The sequence below is a fragment of the Ostrea edulis genome, chromosome 10 (genome assembly GCF_947568905.1).
Source record: "Ostrea edulis chromosome 10, xbOstEdul1.1, whole genome shotgun sequence".
NCBI classification, from domain to species: Eukaryota; Metazoa; Mollusca; class Bivalvia; order Ostreida; family Ostreidae; genus Ostrea; species Ostrea edulis.
In genome coordinates, this window is record NC_079173.1 from 10,593,654 (window position 1) to 10,606,027 (window position 12,374).

A 12,374-nucleotide genomic window follows, 5' to 3' on the forward strand; every position below is an offset into this window, starting at 1 on the left:
TGTAAAATGAAATACTGGACTTTAAAGTTCTAGTTACATACATAATTGTGTATACTCATGTGGGCCTATGAAAAGTAGAGGGTTGTAAAATACAATACTGGGCTTTAAAATTATAGTTTTTATGTACAATTGTATCCAATAATGTGAGCTTTTCTTCAGTGTTAATATCTGTAGTTACTGATATAAAATGCATATTTTCTGCGCTGGTTTCGTTCCGTTCCGCAAAATATCAATACCCGTGTGGATATTAGTATTTAACGGAACGGAACACATCGAAATTGAAGTGTTATACTACACATGCAAGTAGTCTCTTGTTTACATAAAGATTTCGTCACACTATAAAATAGAATTTTTGTTATGTTTGGTAATTACACTGTATTTCATTCCCTGCCTCACGATATCTATGAAATTTGCTCGAAAGAAATCCACGTGTTAGGTATATTTTGAATACTTGTGTTTCTTTGATATTGTTATGGTTACTCTCTTGTAAATTAATGTCACATTGCTTTTCCCTGTTTCTGTTGAAGCGTTCTTTTTCGCCGGTTTATTAGTTCATCAATCTGAAAGTACTTGGAGTTATCAATGAAAAAAACAAAAACCGGGGCCAATGTACAATTTTCTGCAAAAATGATAGTGGCGAATAAAAACCTCACGAAAACGGGACTGGAAATTTCCCAGGTTATTATAATAAGTTGAAGTAATTGAAAGCATTATCTCGTTCCGTTTAATTCCGCTACATACTAATATCCGTGTGGATATCAGTATTTAGCGGAACGGAACGAAACATCGGATTTGAAGCGTTATTCTACACCTGCAAGTAGTCTGTTGTTATTAAATTATTCTCATTTATTGTAATCGTATCTTTAAACACCGAATTCTCTCTCTTCTTTGGGGGGACGCTTTTCTTAAATTTCCTAAATTATTTCAACATGGTTTTCCCCTGTTTCTGTTAAAGCTTTCCCTGTCTTTCGTTTATTAGTTGATTAAACTGAAAGTAAGAGAATTTGTTAATTAAAACAAAATCGGGGTCAATGTACATTTTTCTGCATAAATTATAGTGGTAAATAAAACCCTCACTAGAAAGGGACTAGACATTTGTGAGGTTACTTATGAAGTTGGAATAGTTGCTAGCATTATCCGGTTCTGTTCCGTTCCCCTAAATACCAACATTCGTGTGGATATTAGTATTTAGCGGAACGGAACGAAACACATCGAAATTGCAGTGTTTGCTACACATGCAAATAGTCTATTATTAATAATAATAATGATTAATAATAATATTTGTTTACAAAATCAATGTGGAGTCGGATATTGTTTAAGATGTTATCTATGTACGACTTCTTTAGTATTTTGTTTTCTCCATGGCTGGCACGAGATGCCGCGCTCATTTTGCAGCATTTCTTTCACTTGATGTATCCATTATCCGTTTAATTAATATAAACCTGTGTAAATGTTTCTGTAAAGGTTTCTCATACTTTTCTGGGCATTACATATGTGTCCAAAAATATATCGAGGAATACCCGATGTTGTATACATGTAATGTATTTGTGTACGCATTTGTATTCTGTGCAATTTAATTCATAACTAGTTTGATATATTAATCACTTGTCTATTGGTTTAAAACAATATGGAATTACTCAGAATAATTACATGTATTATGTGTACATTTTCTCATGGGTGCATGCCCGTTCAATTTATTTCACATTTGTTTCTAAATGATGATTTATTTTAGTGTTTTAATATCTATCTGATGTGCACATTTGGTATTTTTCAGTGCCAGTTGATTTTTATGTAAGTTTGTATTGTACCCTTTCACCACATTTTTCAATAAACTTTGGAAACCAAAAAAAAAACAACAAAAAAACCACACACATGAAAAGTGCATGCATACAAAATCTTCGGATGATGATTTTTTTATGCGTTAAAAATATAATTTTTAACTTTTTTATTCCATTCATGAATTTCTAAACAACAAGCTGCATGTACATTTTGTGTCATTAAAATTACATTCTGAATTTTTCAATTATTTAATTTTATATGTTGCACACTTTTTCATTGGTTGAAAAATTATTGGAATATCGTATTCAACGGAAAAAAATGACCGGAACTACTTTCTATTGGAATGGTGGGGATTCCTCTTGATGCTTCGTATTTAATATTAATAATGTATAGATTAGGGAATCCTGAAAAGAAAAACTTAACAATTCTATCGATCTATATAAATTCATTAAACAAAAACAAACAAATAACAAATATAGATAATAATTAATTATGCAACAAGAAATAAACATTTTGTGTCATTAAAATTACATTCTGAATTTTTCAATTATTTAATTTTACATGTTGCACGCTTTTTCATTGGTTGAAAAATTATTGGAATATCGTATTCAACGGAAAAAAAATGGCCGGAACTACTTTCTATTGGAATGGTGGGGATTCCTCTTGATGCTTCGTATTTAATAATAATGTATAGATTAGGGAATCCTGAAAAGAAAAACTTAACAATTCTATCGATCTATATAAATTCATTAAACAAAAACAAACAAATAACAAATATAGATAATAATTAATTATGCAAAAAGAAATAAACATGGCTATTTGAGGACCCCCCCCCCCCCCCCCCCCAATATAACAACACATGTTCGCTTCTGCAATTCCGGGCTGAGAGTTAAATGTATTCAACCGGGGGTGACAATCAATCAAGTTTGCACCTTGCTACTACAACTTCCTTCATGTCATGAACCCAAAATGCCAGATACACCGCACACTGCCTCAGAGATACTGCAATATCGCAGCCCTTAACGACGATAGTTTCGAACTCCGGCTATGGCACGCCAAATTCACAAAAATGAGCTAAACATAGTTTCACAGTTGATAAACTAGGTTTATCGACTGTAAACTATAGTTTACGGACCGTAAACTATAGTTAACGACGTTAATCTATATTTCACATCTGTAAACCATAGTTAACAGGTAATCTATGTTTCACAAGCGTAAACTATAATTAACAATGAAAACAATCAATAGCGATTGCAAAACATAGTTTACCTGATAAATACGGTTTCACGATTGTAAACTACGGTTTACAAGTCTAAACTATTATTAAGTTTATCTAATAAATATAGTATCACAATTTGTGAAACTAGGATTAACAATTGTGAACTATAGTTAACGAATGTAAATTATAGTTTACAAATGTGAATCTGTATTTATCAGCAAAATCTATTGTTAACGTTTATTTAAAGACAGAAAAACTTGGATTAGCATTTGTAAACTATAGTTTACAACCGTTCAATATAGCTTTACGGATGAAAACTATAGTTAACGAATCGTTAACTATAGTTTACAGTTCGTAAACTATAGTTTACAGTCGATAAACCTAGTTTATCAACTGTGAAACTATGTTTAGCTCATTTTTGTGAATTTGGCGTGCCATATCCGGCATAATATGTTTATGAGTGGACACCGAAACGAGGCTTCCGTACGACGTTACAACAGCTGTGACGCCTTAGAAATTCATTGATAAAACTCGAAAAACCCTCTGTAACATTCACTTGTCCACCTGGAAGCCGTGACAACCCTCAAGAAAACCCTACCTGGCATCCCACATCATGATTATGCACGTGCCCCACGTTTCCCGTTAGTACCGACATCGAACTTTGCACTCAATTCCAGTTCCACTTAGTAGTAACAAAATTCCAGCAATTTTCTCTCAACAGGACTTATCTCGAACTCATCCTTTCAAAACTGCATTCTTCAGTCCACAAGAAAGTTTACTGTTGAGCAAACTGTAAACAACAGTTCGTAGACCTCGCCATTAAGCCTAACGGATTTAGATTTTTTTTTAAGTTGTGTATTCACAAATTACTATGCCCATCTCGAAATGACATAGAATGTAGTCCAAGAATAACTCGTTAATTCAACTCAAATCATATAAATTAATGTTTTATCATAAAAACTCAATGTTTTAAAATATTAAATGATAAGGAAACGGAAAAATTTTCCATCATTCACTACGCGCAATGATGCAGTTTTCCGTCTTCTTTTTTTCTTTTTTTTTTTTTTTTTCGTGGAATACCTCCATCCAACGAAAAAATAATAAACTCATTCCTTAATTCAAACAAGGATTTTACTATGATACATGTACATCTGAAGCTCCCATGATTACATGTCTGGATAATGTATCATGTATTTATAAATTTTTAAAACCACATAAGTATTCTTATGTAAATGATGATATCATTACAAATGTATTTATATATATATATGTATGTGTGTGTGTGTGTGTGTGTGTGTGTGTGTGTGTGTGTAAGACTCTAAAGTGCGATGGTCGCTCCAAAGTGCGATGGTCACGCCAAAGTGCGATGGTCTGCGCCAAAGTGCAATGGTTTGTTAACGTTACGGACGCCAAAGTGCGATGGCCACACCAAAGTCCGATGGTGCGGAGTTCAGTGACGTCACGTCATTGTGACGTCATTCTTAACGTCTTTCAAAAATGCAACATGGACCGGCAAAGTACATTTCTTATCGAACTATCTACTTCGTCCAAACATTCTTTAATACATGATCATTTATTACTTGTGACGTACACGTAGGAGTTATGAGATTGATCACTGTTCGTTATCTTCACCTTGCACGTAACAAAATCCTGGAGATATGCTATAATGCAAAACATTCCATACGATTTCGCGTTGGAAAATTAACTAAATGGTAATGTAATAAGTTAAACTTCTTATTTTTTATGCATGTGTTTTGCACTGATATTTTAGTGAAACAACATACGGTTGGTACAGTCTGTACCAAAACACTGTCGTTTACAAACCAATGCATTTCGGCGTGTCACACCATCGCACTTTGGCGTGTCAGACCATCTCACTTTGGCGCATGAGTGTGGACCATCGCACTTTGGCGTGTCACACCATCGGGGATTGGCGCAGACCATCGGGTTTTGGCGTGACCATCGCACTTTGGAGTCTTACATATATAAAATGAGTATTTAGAATTGTGTCTTCTGTTTCCATTTCTAAATTTTAAAAAATGTCATACTACAATTGCTGTTTGATTCCTTGGCTAATTAGAATTACTAAAATTTCAGCGGCCGATTTGATGTTTTGCGTTTCAAATCTTGCATTAAATATATGTACATTCGCATGCACAATAGCCGTGTTTCGAGTTACTCCGGAACACAGTGTTTATTCTGTGTTTAGTCACGCCGCGTCAAAAATGTTCCACAGGGTTACTTCCGGTTTATCGTTGTTTACCAACAGTCGACACTTCGTGTATTAGGCCTAGGCTTAATTTTGTCGATCATCATGAAATTGAAATACACATTTAATAGTTTGGGGTGTATGCGGTACATATTTGTTTATGAGCGTTTGATAAGCTACTATTGATCTACGAAATACAATGAAAGACTTCGTCAAGAACAGAAGACGATGCATGTCGTGTAACTCGCACAAGGCCCAGCTGTCTAGTAACCGGAGGGGTAAAGGAAAAGAACGTATTAGACTCACTGAAACCTGTCAAACAGGTAAAATGAAAATTATGACGACATTTTATATATATACAAAACACAATGTGCACTGCTTCATAAAGCAGGCATTAGGTCCACTCGGGTCCAGTACAGTCTAGGGCCTATGTGAAATAGAATTTACGTTACCAAATCAGGGCCAAAATGGGCATAAACATGTAACATATATAACCAGGTCCATTCCAAAGACTATTTCTACCTACGTAGCTATTAATAGCTACCTAGGTATTTAAAGCTACTTAAAGTAGCTACTTTTACATGTTTTTAAAGATATAAATAAATAATAATTAAGGCACATCTTTTAAACAGGTCAGTCGTTTTATGTATCATGTGCATGTGCATCACAAAATTCAGAGTGTAAATTTAAATACTTTACGAGGGTGGAAAATGTAGAGGAAATTGCATGAAAAATCGACTCAAAAACTTTTAATGTAAGAGTGCATGAATGTTAACTTTAAAATTAATAAAGATTTGTAAAACATTCTAGACTTCTTATCATGTATCTTTGATCCTAAGTTCCTAGAGAATGGAAGTGGGTGCAGTTATTGATGCAAATTTGAAAGTAATCATTTTTTGTCCAATATTTTTGTGGTATTCAATGTCAGTATAAGTGAATCAAGAAATTTGGTACACACCATGTTGCGCCGTTCCTGAGTTTGGCCACGAAATGCAAGTAAAGGAAAACGTAGGTAAAAATAGCTACCTGGAGTAGGTTTAAATACCTAGGTAGCTATAAGTAGCTACATAGGTAGAAATAGTCTTTGGACTGGACCTGATAATTATTGATATAAAATTTAGATAATGACAATACACAGTGAAAAGTAATAGATTAGCTATAATATTATAGGTATTTGAAATGGCTTTATTATTTAAAGCTAGTTTAGATTGAATTAGACTGGGTTTCTAAGTGCAATGATATAGCCATATGTGGGCGAGGATAAAATTATCTACTTGGGTATAGTCAATATGCTGTCTAATTTGAAAATAATTATTTATCAACTAATACTTGTGTTACAGATTAAGTCTTTGGAGTTCGACTTTTAATGATATACTCATGTAATTGGAAGAATTTTTAGCATGACTATTTATTGTTGTAGTCATTTTATTGACTTTTCACAATCCAGTAGGTATTTGTGATTACTGCTCATATTTATATCACTGAACAAAATATATATCTGATCATGATTAAGGTAATATTATTCCTTTCAGCAACATAATTTCAATTTTGTGCTCATAGACTGGTCCAGCACAATCTCTAGTATACTTAGCTATATAAATATGCTAATCAAGCTATATAGCTTTGTAAAGCTAATTGAAATTGCTTGATATAACTATTTCAAATCTTCTATCAAATATATTTTTAAAGCATAAAAATTGAATTTCTAAGTGAAAATATGTCATCCTTGTACTTGAAACAACACACTGCAAACAAAAAAAGCTTCTTAAACTATGTACCTTAGGAAGAATTTTGATTCAAAATTGTCAAATGTTTAGGATTATTAAGTTGTTACAGATTCCACATTGTAAAGTCATCATATACTTATCAAAGCTTCGACACACACAAGGTAGTGGACAGTTATCAATACAAAAGAAATTCTCTTTTCATGAAAATTCTTAAAATGACATATGATCTATACCTAGAATAGTGTTGTGGTTAGTTCAAAGTACATGTATATTGTTATGTGTCATTGCACTTAAGAAATTTAATCGAAACTAGCTTAATGAAGCTGTTTGAAATAGCTTTATAAAACTATATAGCTAAATATAGAGATTGTGCTGGGCCTGATAGATATAGCAATGCAGAGGAAATCCGTCATATGCATCAAAAGTTTGAAAAAGGTGAATTGACTTAAATATAAATAAAATCATGAAAACTCATACATTCACAGTTTTAATATGAATTACTTCATGTATTTCCAAATAAGTTAAAAAAAAATATACATGTATGTACAGTGAACAGTATTTTTAACAAATACATGAATTATAATTTCAGCATTATTATTATTTTTATTTTATTTTTTTACATCTTTGCTTCTCAAATTGACAAAAGTCTATTATCAATATTGTGGCATCCCTCCTCTTTTTCAGGTATATGGGAACAGGATCATTTTCCATGCCTTTCACTTGAGGTCTTCAGTTTCATCATTAATCATCTGAATGTCGGTATGCCAAACTCTCATGATATCATGCCATTACTGGATATTCCTTAACACTGGTTTATTTAAGCCACACTACCTATAACATTGCCAAAATATTAGACTGAAAATTTTCAAATACACAAGATTTGAAGCAGCAAAAGAAAAGAATTACATATGTATAACACACAAAAAAGAAGAAATTAATTCTCACCTGGCTGATATGAACTTTTTACTCCTTTTTAGCTCCCTTTCACTGCATACCAGCCAATAACTAGCAGTCATTATATGCAGATCAGCCATTGTTATCAACCTGTGTATATATATGTTGAATGAAATATGAATGAAAATTGTTGTTCTTTGTTATTCTTTTTAAAATATATATATACCCAATAGTATATTTCCTTACACAGTACTGAATCAAAGGGGTAGGAGAGCAAATACATAATATATAACCTGGCTCATGTTCAGCTGGTTCCATTCTTGTATATAAGTGGTTTGAGTGGAAATGTACATATCTGATGTACATGTACATGCAAAGTACCTTGATTGCACAGGCAATATGCATCACTTGTGTTCGAATTTACTATTAAAGAGTACCCCCCAAGCGATGCATATTGCCTGTGCTTGATTGGTATTAAAAGTTGGAGAAAAGATCAATGTTCTTTGATATAATTCAAAATTTTGCAGTGAATGAACCATCGGTATAGAGCTTGAATAAATGATCATGCAAATTCTAGTATAGATCCGTAGGGATATATTATCTGGTGTTCTCATATTTTATTTAATTGGCAGATATATATACCCCCCCCCCCCCCTCTCACTCCCTTGTGAAATTGCTTCGTAATTTTTATGAGCCTGAACCATAAGTTCATAATTGAAATTGTCTATTTAATGTCACATGAACACCGTTGTAAAATACATACACTGCTCAGATGTGGATGAGGGTACAAGTATACCTATTCTTAAGATTGACAAGATTTTGCACAGTCTATATTACATTTTTAAGAGTCAGTACAAACCTCTTGGTTTTCCTAAAAGTTAATATAAGGAAACTGGCTAGAACAATGATGTTTCTTTGTTGGTTCAGCTTTCACGGAATGTAATAATCGCACTCAATTTCGGCTGCTCGTGGTTTTCTACACAAATGACGCCATCGTTTCCTCTGCGTGAACGCTTTTCCCGGGTTTGGGAAAAGGTAAACTTTGACATATTCCCAAGTAAATATATATCCCTTGATATCCTTTATCTGATTTGCGACAGTTTGTGCCGCAAAATCTATATTTTGTCAAAAACAATTTTGTTACCAGTGTAAACAAAATTAACCGGAAGTACCCCTGTGGAACATTTTGCTCATATCACGTGACCGGCGTGGCTAAATACGAAAAATCCCGGGTGTTCCGGAGGAACTCGAAACACGGCTATTCACTGGGATTTTCACCTGTATCAATCTGCAAAATAAATTATGTTAGTAAGACAGTAATACCCTAATAGCAGCAAAAATTTTACATGAAATCACCGTATACAACGTCACAATCGAGGAGACGTCACTGTGGATCACGAGAGCTCGGCTACGAAGCCGTACAAACGCAGTATCCCCGAGTATGAGATTGATTTTCTCATAGAATACACAATATTTCTGTAATCATCATATTGCATAGAATGTTGTAAATATATCTTGATCAATCAAATTTGTCACCGAATTTCAGAAGCCCGTATTTACCTCAAACACTCCGTTCGCGTTTCACGAGTAGGTCTACAGTGTTAAAATTGATGATTTAATCCCTTATATTTTGGTCATTTCATCTCTTTGCCTATTTGATTTGTTTGATAGCGAGTATGTATATCTTGATAGTATGCTTGTTGGTTAGTATATCGTCCTTTTTCTCACATTTCACATGCAATTTTCACAAACTCGTACCAATTTTTAGTGTGTCGCATGAGGGCTAAAAATTGGCATCCCGCAAGGACTATGCTTCATGCTTCTTTTTTATTTTTTACTGTGTCGTGAAGTTTAGGTCACCTACGCGTTTGTCACAATCTAATTAAAATCAGACTTCTTAGATCCGCGCCGTATACTCTGCCTATTATTGTGAATGTATCCTAGGATCTGATTTTAATTAGATTGACGTTTGTCAATGCAGTGTTCTACGAGACGGGAGTCAAACTGCTTGCGTTTGTCATTTTTCTTGATACTACGCTTGTTCTGCTTCTGAGCCGAGCCCTCTGATTACTGAGCCCTCGTGATCCACAATGACGACTCCTCCAGTGTGACGTTGTATACGGATTGAAAATATTTTTTTTTTAATTTTGAATCTTCGATTTATGTAACGCTACGGAAATAGCCGAGTAGTTACGATAAATGCTGTACCTATTTTGTCTTTGTGACGTCATGAATGCCATATGTTGTTTTTTCAGCGTTATAGTGAAACGTGCAATGTAGCGCTTTCGGTGAAATACAGATCAATTTCGGTATCTTTGTATTCAGTAAGTATATTCATTATTGTAACTATTAGTTGTAAAAGATTTCTGGCTAAGATAGTCGTTGTAAAAATTTCCAAACTTTACATGAATGTTAGTATGTAAATGATATTTGCTTGTCATGTTTATTGTAGCAACAGCCACTGTTAGAATTGTTCGTTAAGATCAATTTTAATTCATCCGGTAAATTGTCTAGCCACGCTGTTGTCATCTTAATCTATAGTGCTAGATAAAATATAGATTCCATACTTTTAATTGTTTACTCATCACAATTAATTAAATGAAATAAAATCATCACATCTCTTCTCTATACATTACAACTTGTTTAGAAATTTCCTTTCGCGCTCGCTTGATAAAATTAATCGTCGTTGATGATTTAAAGTAGTTTCCGGGATCTGGTATTTGGAGTTCACTATTCTAGCTTTCTTAATGTCACTTTATCTATCGACAGTGTCACATCATTTGCAGGTGCATGTAGATCTATATTGATTTTAAATTATACTAATTTTGTTAAAAATGGGAACGTGGTAGGTCCAGGATTTCACAAATGAAAGACAAGCGATTAGAATGGTTCATAAATTATGTTCTAAATTCTAAAGATAGTAATAAGACATTTTCTTTTAAAAATCTCCAATTTCAGATTGAAATACTGGGAGAGAAGGAGGTGGGGTGGGGTGAATCAGGAACGTCCTTTGTTGGCTGCTAGGAAGTATGTATACATGTACATACAAAGGCTTTTGTATGCTTTAACAAAATTAGTACCAATTATCAAATCTTTTTTTCCCTACTATAGATTTATAGAAAATGACAGCTTTGCAATGATTTAATGCGAATTTATTTCTCAAGCCCTGTCTTATTTTTATTAAATTGATACAATTATATTCTTTTGATATTTATCCTTGAAATGTAACGCAACAAGTTTGCATTCAAAATACATGTACTCATTTTATACTAGATAAAAGTCAAAAGAGGTTTGCACCTGGGTATTGTAGTATTGTCAATTTTTAGTGGCTTATTACATTAAAGGAAATTAGGATTGTAAAAGAAAAACCGGGGCCATAGCGCTTGTTATTGAGCTACAGTGTGTTAAACATAACCTTTTTGCACTTAGAATTTAATTACGATTTATTTGCATAAACTCGGTTTGTCTGTTGGTGTCAACACAATATAGATCTAAACAACGCCAATCAATAAATACATGCCCATGCATATGTCTTCCCACAATACCTATAGATATTTTAAAAAGCTCAGTACTAGTAGATTGGAAATAAATGATGACCTTTTTACACTTGATATACGGAAAATCAAATTCGTGAATACTGATGCCTCGTTTTCATACAAAATTTCGGGTAAAATAATTAAGACTTTTTAAGAATTGCTGTTCTGTTTAGAAAAATAGAGAAATCTGATTTTTTAGCGAGATTTTTCGTGTACCCATGTATGTCATAAATAACAAGCTTGATCACATTTTGACAATAAGAATTAGATTAAGAATTAGATAGTAATTATTGATATTTTTTTTTTTTTTTTTTGTAAAATGGACACCTGTGTGTAGAAAGAAAGTTCACCCATCTATGGTGAAAGATTTCAAAACAAAAAGGGACCCACAAAATCATTCGTAACCATGCTATAATGATATATCTTTTAATTAAAAGTTTTCGAGTTTGAAAGCGATGAAATTCAAATCTTGCGATATGCATATTTACTTCATCCACGATACATACGATCACCTTCATTTCAGGTTATATAGAATTAATTTTTCATGTTCTTTATTTGAATACCCAAAATAAAATTGAATTAAAGTTGTCGTATTGTTTAAATGTATTGATTTTTATATACTTTGCATATTTCTCAAGGTACTATTATATTTTCTGCGCAATATTGTTTTGAACGTCAACATACAATGGAAACATACAGCTTAAGGAAAAACCGAAGAAAATGTAATAAACAAAAGATTCAATGTTTAGTTGTTCGATATAGAATTTATTTCACTCGCGAAACAGTTGTTTTTCATATATTCACTTGTGCTTCGCATCCATGAAAATACATGTACTTTTTTAAAATCCTGTCTCGTAAAATAAATTCTATATCCAACAACAAAACATTAAATAGCCTCTATTTATCGTGCCACAATGGCCTCGGTTTTTACCGTCTCATCCGAAAGACCGCCCCATTTAGTCGCCTCTTACGACAAGCAAAGAGTACCGAGTACCTATTCTAACGGAAAT

The 12,374-nt window shown here is 33.1% G+C and overlaps 2 long non-coding RNA genes across 3 annotated transcripts; one reads left to right on the top strand and one right to left on the bottom strand.

Moving 5' to 3' along the window:
- Positions 1-5,161: 5,161 nt before the first annotated feature.
- On the top strand, positions 5,162-8,015 carry LOC130050930 (uncharacterized). 2 transcript variants are annotated; one of them, XR_008799317.1, is made up of 3 exons: positions 5,162-5,530; positions 7,619-7,693; positions 7,912-8,015. It is a non-coding gene; the product is annotated as an uncharacterized LOC130050930 (long non-coding RNA). The 2 variants fall into 2 exon arrangements; XR_008799316.1 differs by having other exon boundaries at positions 7,619-8,015.
- LOC130050931 (uncharacterized) lies at positions 7,409-9,087 on the bottom strand. The gene is made up of 2 exons (XR_008799318.1): positions 8,688-9,087; positions 7,409-7,978 (listed from the first exon to the last, which is right to left on the bottom strand). It is a non-coding gene; the product is annotated as an uncharacterized LOC130050931 (long non-coding RNA).
- Positions 9,088-12,374: the final 3,287 nt, after the last annotated feature.